This window comes from Arachis stenosperma, chromosome 3 (genome assembly GCF_014773155.1).
Source record: "Arachis stenosperma cultivar V10309 chromosome 3, arast.V10309.gnm1.PFL2, whole genome shotgun sequence".
NCBI classification, from domain to species: Eukaryota; Viridiplantae; Streptophyta; class Magnoliopsida; order Fabales; family Fabaceae; genus Arachis; species Arachis stenosperma.
Genome location: NC_080379.1, coordinates 84,753,935 through 84,762,929, shown reverse-complemented (window position 1 = coordinate 84,762,929; position 8,995 = coordinate 84,753,935). Strand labels below are relative to the sequence as shown.

Here is an 8,995-nt window from a genome sequence, read left to right as displayed (position 1 = left end):
TTTAACTCAATTATGCAGTATGAAAATTAAAGAGATCTTAAATGGAGATTGAGACAGAAGTTCCTCAATTCTTCACACTCAAGACTCAAACAAAACCCAGTAAAGAAAACAAAATGATCAGAGGAGGAAGAAGTGAATTCTCTCCTCCAATTCTCAAGCCAATTTTGCAGAAAACAAAAAAATGGGAAGTGAGCTCTCAAGTTGACTAAGGGCAAAAATTAAAATAAAAAGTAAGCTCCCTTTTCTAATCCTAACTAACACCTACTTATATACTTTCTATTTTGGATTTCAGAATTTTGAGTGGGCTTTTTGATTTGTGAAGAAGTGAATTAAGTTAGATTTTTGAGTGAAATCCAGCCTATGTTGCTCCCAGGAGGTTGCTCTGCTCTTGTGGAGGGCAGAGCAGGGAAGCCTTGCATGTGGATCCAACTAGCGTGCCAAATTTGGGAGGGGCATCAGGATGCTGTCCTGCCCTTGTGGAGAGCAGGGCAATGTTGTCATGGTGTGTGCCTTGCCTCCCTGCCCGTGCGTTCAAGCTGCGCGCCCAAGCTCCCTTATTGCGCGTCAATTGTGCATGCTGGCCATGCCAAATTGTGCGCCATGCACCAAGGAATGTTGCTCTGCCCTCCTTGTGGGCAGCGCAAGCTTTCCTTGTTCTTGGTTAAGGTCCCAAGTTCGAAACTTGCTGGATGGCTTTTGTTGCCCTTTTTTTCTTGGTTTTCTTGGCGCCAAGGTAGCGCCTAGTTTCTTGCTTCCTCAAGGTCTTGTGTTCGATCCTTGGAGGTTGAAAACAAGCTAATTTTGGCTTGTTTTCCTTCCATTTGAACGCTTCTTCCTTCCCTCTTGAGCTTGGTTCGAAACCCATGGATGGCACTTGGAGAACAATTTCCTTGAATGTTTCCATGAGGAGCCCGAAATTGCTCTTGAGGAAGGCAGGGCAGAATTTTTTCTTCCCTTATTTCTTGGCCTAGAATTGTGCTCCGCCCTCAAGGAGGGCAGGGCAGTGAAGCCTTGAATGCTTGGTTCATTGTTGTGCTCCCTTGGAGGGCAGTGTGCTCTTGTAGAGGGCAGTATGGCTTCCTCCCTTCCATGCGCTACACTCTTTTCTTCCTTGGGCCACGCTTTCTTAAGCCACGCTTCATTCTTTTCTTCTTTTCTTCACCTACAAATAATCAAAACAACCAATCAAAGTATCACTAAAGTCACAAGGTTTATAAATCAATTAAAATTCAATTAAATTTAGCTTAAACCTCATGATTTAGCATCAATTAAATGGTGGTTGTTTGATTCAAATAAAACATGCAATTCCACTCTAAATTGCTTACTTATGGTGCAAGAAAGTGCATAAAAACTAGTGAAACAAGTGAAATTAGCTTGAGAAATGGGTATATGATGACTTGTCATCAGTTATGAGATATTTTGGGGTTTTTTTGAGGTTTTTGACAAGAAATACAAATGGCAAAGAAAATAAACTAACAACTAACAAAGCTCTTGGCAAGATATGAGAACTAGAAGTCCTATCCTAATTATCCTCCTTAATTGTGACTACAAATTGTTCATTGCTACCACTTAGTTAACCTCTAACCATAGATGAAAGTCAAGTGGATGAATCAATTTGATTCCTCAAGTCCTAATCAACTCCTAAAGGAAAGACTAGCTTTAGAGGCATTCAAATCAATTAGCAACTTCTAATTATGAATCAACAAAGGAATTAGATAACTCAAGAGTCACTAATTACTCTACCTAGGCCAAGGGAAACAAAATCTAATCTAAAATCCAACCAAGCATTTTATCAAACACTTAGAAGGCATGAAAGAAAAGCATAGTAAATTGACAACAACAATGAAATCTAACAACAATTATTGCAAGGAATTTATAACAACAATCAAGAGAAACACAATTATTATTAATTACCTCAAATTGAATTGAAAGAAAATAGAAGGAACAAGAGATCTACAACAAAATGTAGAAGCAACATAAAGGAAATTACAACAAAAGAATAGAGGAAGATGAATGTAACAACAAGAATTGAGAATCAAAAGTAGAAGAAAGCATGAATCTAAATCTAGATCTAAGAACTAAACCTAATCCTAATCCTAATTCTAGAGAGAAGTGAGAGCTTCTCTCTCTAAAACTAACTCTAAACTAATCCTAATGAGTGTGAATGATGGAATCCCCCTTTTGCTCTTCAATCCTTGGCTTTAAATAGCATTTTTGGCGCCAAAGTTGGTTGGGATTAGGCCCCACAACCCTTCTGAATTCGCTGGCCACGTTTTCATTAAAAAATCATATACCAACACCGACGCGTACGTGGTATGCGAAATTGTGATCAATACTTTTCACAACTCAAATAATCCCCGGTAATGAATCCAAAAACTTGGTGTTCAATACCATGGCATAAACACAACTTCGCACAACTAACCAGCAAGTGCACTGGGTCGTCCAAGTAATAAACCTTACGCGAGTAAGGGTCGATCCCACAGAGATTGTTGGTATGAAGCAAGCTATGGTCACCTTGTAAATCTCAATCAGGCAGACTCAAATGGGTAATGGTGATATATGAATAAAACATAAAGATAAAGATAGAGATACTTATGTATATCATTGGTGAGAGCTTCAGATAAGCGTATGAAGATACCTACCCTTCCGTCTCTCTGCTTTCCTACTATCTTCATCCAATCCTTCTTACTCCTTTCCATGGCAAGCTTATGCAAGGGTTTCACCGTTGTCAGTGGCTACCTCCCATCCTCTCAGTGGAAATGTTCAACGCACCCTGTCACGGCACGGCTATCCATCTGTCGGTTCTCAATCAGGCCGGAATAGAATCCATTGATTCTTTTGCGTCTGTCACTAACGCCCCGCCTTCAGGAGTTTGAAGCACGTCACAGTCATTCAATCATTGAATCCTACTCAGAATACCACAGACAAGGTTAGACCTTCCGGATTCTCTTGAATGCCGCCATCAGTTCTTGCCTATACCACGAAGGCTCTGATCTCACAGAATGGCTGGCTCGTTTGTCAGGCGAGCACTCGGTTGTCAGGCGATCAACCATGCATCGTGTATCAGGAATCCAAGAGATATTCACCCAATCTAAGGTAGAACGGAGGTGGTTGTCAGTCACACGTTCATAGGTGAGAATGATGATGAGTGTCACGGATCATCACATTCATCAAGTTGAAGAACAAGTGATATCTTGGACAAAGAACAAGCGGAATTGAATAGAAGAACAATAGTAATTGCATTAATACTCGAGGTACAGCAGAGCCCCACACCTTAATCTATGGTGTGTAGAAACTCCACCGTTGAAAATACATAAGAACAAGGTCTAGGCATGGCCGAATGGCCAGCCTCCCAAAGTGGGTTCAATCATAAAAACATAATCAAAAGATTTCTAAGATTGAAAGATGAAAATACAATAGTAAAAGGTCATACTTATAGAAAACTAGTAGCCTAAGGATGAGTAAATGACATAAAAATCCACTTCCGGGCCCACTTGGTGTGTGCTTGGGCTGAGCAATGAAGCATTTTTCGTGTAGAGACTCTTCTTGGAGTTAAACGCCAGCTTTTATGCCAGTTTGGGCGTTTAACTCCCATTTAGGTGCCAGTTCCAGCGTTTAACGCTGGGAAATCTGAAGGTGACTTTGAACGCCGGTTTGGGCCATCAAATCTTGGGCAAAGTATGGACTATCATATATTGCTGGAAAGCCCAGGATGTCTACTTTCCAACGCCGTTGAGAGCGCGCCAATTGGGCTTCTGTAGCTCCAGAAAATCCACTTCTAGTGCAGGGAGGTCAGAATCCAACAGCATCTGCAGTCCTTTTCAGTCTCTGGATCAGATTTTTGCTCAGGTCCCTCAATTTCAGCCAGAAAATACCTGAAATCATAGAAAAACACACAAACTCATAGTAAAGTCCAGAAAAGTGAATTTTAACTAAAAACTAATAAAAATATACTAAGAACTCAACTAAAACTACCAAAAACATACTAAAAACAATGCCAAAAAGCGTACAAATTATCCACTCATCACAACACCAAACTTAAATTGTTGCTTGTCCTCAAGCAACTGAAAATCAAATAAGATAAAAAGAAGAGAATATGCAATGAATTCCAAAAACATCTATGAAGATCAGAATTAATTAGATGAGCGGGGCTTTTAGCTTTTTGCCTCTGAACAGTTTTGGCATCTCACTCTATCCTTTGAAATTCAGAATGATTGGCTTCTTTAGGAACTCAGAATCCAGATAGTGTCATTGATTCTCCTAGTTAAGTATGATGATTCTTGAACACAGCTACTTATTGAGTCTTGGCCGTGGCCCAAAGCACTCTGTCCACCTTAGTGATGGCGGCTTGTTCTTCCTCTTGAAGGTCTTATGGAGTGCTTGAGCTCCTCAATATCTCTTCCTTGTCTTTGTTGCTCCTCTCTCATGATTCTTTGATCTTCTCTAATTTGATGGAGGAGGATGGAATGTTCTTGGTGCTCCACCGTTAGTTGTCCCATGTTGGAACTCAATTCTCCTAGGGAGGTGTTCAATTGCTCCCAATAGTTTTGTGGAGGAAAGTGCATCCCTTGAGGCATCTCAGGGATCTCATGATGAGAGGGGTCTCTTGTTTGCTCCATCCTTTTCTTAGTGATGGGCTTGTCCTCATCAATGGGGGTGTCTCCTTCTATGTCAACTCCAACTGAATAACAGAAGTGACAAATGAGATGAGGAAAGGCTAACCTTGCTAAGGTAGAGGACTTGTCCGCCACCTTATAGAGTTCTTGGGCTATAACCTCATGAACTTCCACTTCTTCTCCAATCATGATGCTATGAATCATGATGGCCCGGTCTAGAGTAACTTCGGACCGGTTGCTAGTGGGAATGATTGAGCGTTGGATAAACTCCAACCATCCTCTAGCCACGGGTTTGAGGTCATGCCTTCTCAATTGAACCGGCTTCCCTCTTGAATCTCTCTTCCATTGGGCGCCCTCTTCACAAATGTCAGTGAGGACTTGGTCCAACCTTTGATCAAAGTTGACCCTTCTAGTGTAAAGATGTTCATCTCCTTGCATCATGGGCAAGTTGAATGCTAACCTTACATTTTCCGAACTAAAATCCAAGTATTTCCCCCGAACCATAGTAAGCCAATTCTTTGGATCCGGGTTCACACTTTGATCATGGTTCTTGGTGATCCATGCATTGGCATAGAACTCTTGAACCATCAAGATTCCGACTTGTTGAATGGGGTTGGTGAGAACTTCACAACCTCTTCTTCGGATCTCATGTCGGATCTCCGGATATTCACTCTTTTTGAGTGAAAAAGGGACCTCGCGGATCACCTTCTTCAAGGCCACAACTTCATAGAAGTGGTCTTGATGCACCCTTGAGATGAATCTCTCCATCTCCCATGACTCGGAGGTGGAAGCTTTTGCCTTCCCTTTCCTCTTTCTAGAGGTTTTTCCGGCCTTGGATGCCATAAATGGTTATGGAAAAACAAAAAGCAATGCTTTTACCTCACCAAACTTAAAAGGTTTGCTCGTCCTCGAGCAAAAGAAGAAAGAAGAGAGTAGAAGAAGAAGAAATGAGGAAGAAGGGAATGGCTTTGTGTTCGGCCAAAGAGGGAGAGAAGTGGTGTTTAGGTTGTGTGAAAATGAAGGGGTGAAGAAGGGTATATATAGGGGAGGGGGGTCTTATGGTTCGGTCATGTATGGGTGGGTTTGGGAGGGAAAGTGGTTTGAATTTGAATGGTGAGGTAGGTGGGATTTTATGAAGGATGGATGTGAGTGGTGAAGAGAAAGATGGGATTTGATAGGTGAAGGGTTTTTGGGGAAGAGGTGTTGAGGTGATTGGTGAATGGGTGAAGAAGAGAGAGAGTGGTGGGGTTGGTGGGGATCCTGTGGAGTCCACAGATCCTGTGGTGTCAAGGAAAAGTCATCCCTGCACCAAATGGCATGCAAAATCACGTTTTGAGCCAATTCTGGCGTTAAACGCTGGGCTGGTGCCCATTTCTGGCGTTTAACGCCAGGTTCTTGCCCTTTTCTGGCGTTTAACGCCAGTCTGGTGCCCCTTTCTGGCGTTAAACGCCCAGAATGGTGCCAGATTGGGCGTTAAACGCCCACCTGTTAGCCTTACTGGCGTTTAAACGCCAGTAAGTTCTTTCTCCAGGGTGTGCTATTTTTCTTCCTGTTTTTCATTCTGTTTTTGTTTTTTTTCAATTGATTTTGTGACTTCTCATGATCATCAACCTACAAAAAACATAAAATAACAAAAGAAAATAGATAAAATATAACATTGGGTTGCCTCCCAACAAGCGCTTCTTTAATGTCAGTAGCTTGACAGAGGGCTCTCATGGAGCCTCACAAATGATCAGAGCAATGTGGGAACCTCCCAACACCAAACTTAGAGTTTGAATGTGGGGGTTCAACACCAAACTTAGAGTTTGGTTGTGGCCTCCCAACACCAAACTTAGAGTTTGACAGTGGGGGCTCTGTTTGACTCTGATTTGAGAGAAGCTCTTCATGCTTCCTCTCCATGGTGACAGAGGGATATCCTTGAGCCTTAAACACAAAGGATTCTTCATTCACTTGAATGATCAGTTCACCTCCATCAACATCAATCACAGCCTTTGCTGTGGCTAGGAAAGGTCTGCCAAGGATGATGGTTTCATCCATGCACTTCCCAGTCTCTAGGACTATGAAATCAGCAGGGATGTAATGGTCTTCAATCTTCACCAAAACATCCTCTACAAGTCCATGAGCTTTTTTTCTTGAGTTATCTGCCATCTCTAATGAGATTCTTGCAGCTTGCACCTCAAAGATCCCTAGCTTCTCTATTACAGAGAGAGGCATGAGGTTTACATTTGACCCTAAGTCACACAGAGCCTTCTTGAAGGTCATGGTGCCTATGGTACAAGGTATTGAAAACTTCCCAGGATCTTGTCTCTTTTGAGGTAATTTCTGTCTAGACAAGTTATCCAGTTCTTTGGTGAGCAAAGGAGGTTCATTCTCCCAAGTCTCATTTCCAAATAACTTGTCATTTAGCTTCATGATTGCTCCAAGGTATTTAGCAACTTGCTCTTCAGTGACATACTCATCCTCTTCAGAGGAAGAATACTCATCAGAGCTCATGAAAGGCAGAAGTAAGTCCAATGGAATCTCTATGGTCTCATTTTGAGCCTCAGATTCCCATGGTTCCTCATTGGGGAACTCAGTGGAAGTCAGTGCACGCCCACTGAGGTCTTCCTCAGTGGCGTTCACTTCCTCTCCTTCCTCTCCAAATTCGGCCATGTTGATGGCCTTGCACTCTCCTTTTGGATTTTCTTCTGTGTTGCTTGGAAGAGTACTTGGAGGGAGTTCAGTAACTTTCTTGCTCAGCTGTCCCACTTGTGCCTCCAAATTCCTAATGGAGGACCTTGTTTCAGTCATGAAACTTTGAGTGGTCTTGATTAGATCAGAGACCATGGTTGCTAAGTCAGAGGGGTTCTGTTTAGAATTCTCTGTCTGTTGCTGAGAAGATGATGGAAAAGGCTTGCTATTGCTAAACCTGTTTCTTCCACCATTATTGTTGCTGAAACCTTGTTGAGGTCTCTCTTGATTCTTCCATGAGAAATTTGGATGATTTCTCCATGAAGAATTATAGGTGTTTCCATAGGGTTCTCCTAGGTAATTCACCTCTTCCATTGAAGGGTTCTCATAATCATAAGCTTCTTCTTCAGATGAAGCATCCTTAGTACTGCTTGGTGCATTTTGCATTCCAGACAGACTTTGAGAGATCAAATTGACTTGTTGAGTCAATATTTTATTCTGAGCCAATATGGCATTCAGAGTATCAATTTCAAGAACTCCTTTCTTCTGATTAGTCCCATTGTTCACAGGATTCCTTTCAGAAGTGTACATGAATTGGTTATTTGCAATCATTTCAATTAGCTCTTGAGCTTCTGTAGGCGTCTTCTTCAGATGAAGAGATCCTCCAGCAGAGCTATCCAAAGACATCTTGGATAGTCCAGACAAACCATCATAGAAAATACCTATGATGCTCCATTCAGAAAGCATGTCAGATGGACACTTTCTGATCAATTGTTTGTATCTTTCCCAAGCTTCATAGAGGGATTCTCCATCCTTCTGTCTGAAGGTTTGGACTTCCACTCTAAGCTTACTCAATTTTTGAGGTGGAAAGAACTTTGCCAAGAAGGCATTGACTAGCTTTTCCCATGAGTCCAGGCTTTCTTTAGGTTGTGAGTCCAACCATATCCTAGCTCTGTTTCTTACAGCAAAAGGGAATAGCATAAGTCTGTAGACCTCAGGGTCTACCCCATTGGTCTTGACAGTGTCACAGATTTGCAAGAATTCAGCTAAGAACTGATGAGGATCTTCCAAAGGAAGTCCATGGAACTTGCAATTCTGTTGCATTAGAGAAACTAATTGAGGCTTAAGCTCAAAGTTGTTTGCTCCAATGGCAGGGATAGAGATGCTTCTCCCATAGAAGTCGGGAGTAGGTGCAGTAAAGTCACCCAGCACCTTCCTTGCATTGTTGGCATTGTTGTTGTTTTCGGCTGCCATGTCTTCTTCTTTGAAGATTTCTGTTAGGTCCTCTGTAGAGAGTTGTGCCTTAGCTTCTCTTAGCTTTCGCTTCAAGGTCCTTTCAGGTTCAGGGTCAGCTTCAACAAGAATGCCTTTGTCTCTGCTCCTGCTCATATGAAAGAGAAGAGAACAAGAAAATATGGAATCCTCTATGTCACAGTATAGAGATTCCTTGAGGTGTCAGAAGAACAGAAAAATAGAAGAAAGGGGTAGAAGAATTCGAACTTAATTAGATAGAGTTCGATTTGTGCATTGAGAAGGAGTGGTACTCCATAAATAGAAGGATGTGAGAAGAGGGGAAGGTGATTTTCGAAAATTAAGTAAAAGAATTTGAAAACATTTTGAAAAACATTAATTAATTTTTTCGAAAATAAGAGTGGGAAAGAAATCAAGTGATTTTTGGAAAAGATTTTGAAATTAGAAATCAAAAAGAT

The 8,995-nt window shown here is 41.7% G+C and overlaps 1 non-coding gene across 1 annotated transcript; it reads left to right on the top strand.

The window, feature by feature from the left end:
- Window positions 1-8,031: 8,031 nt before the first annotated feature.
- Window positions 8,032-8,135, top strand: LOC130972147 (small nucleolar RNA R71). The gene has a single exon (XR_009083342.1). It is a non-coding gene; the product is annotated as a small nucleolar RNA R71 (small nucleolar RNA).
- The last annotated feature ends 860 nt before the right edge of the window (window positions 8,136-8,995 follow it).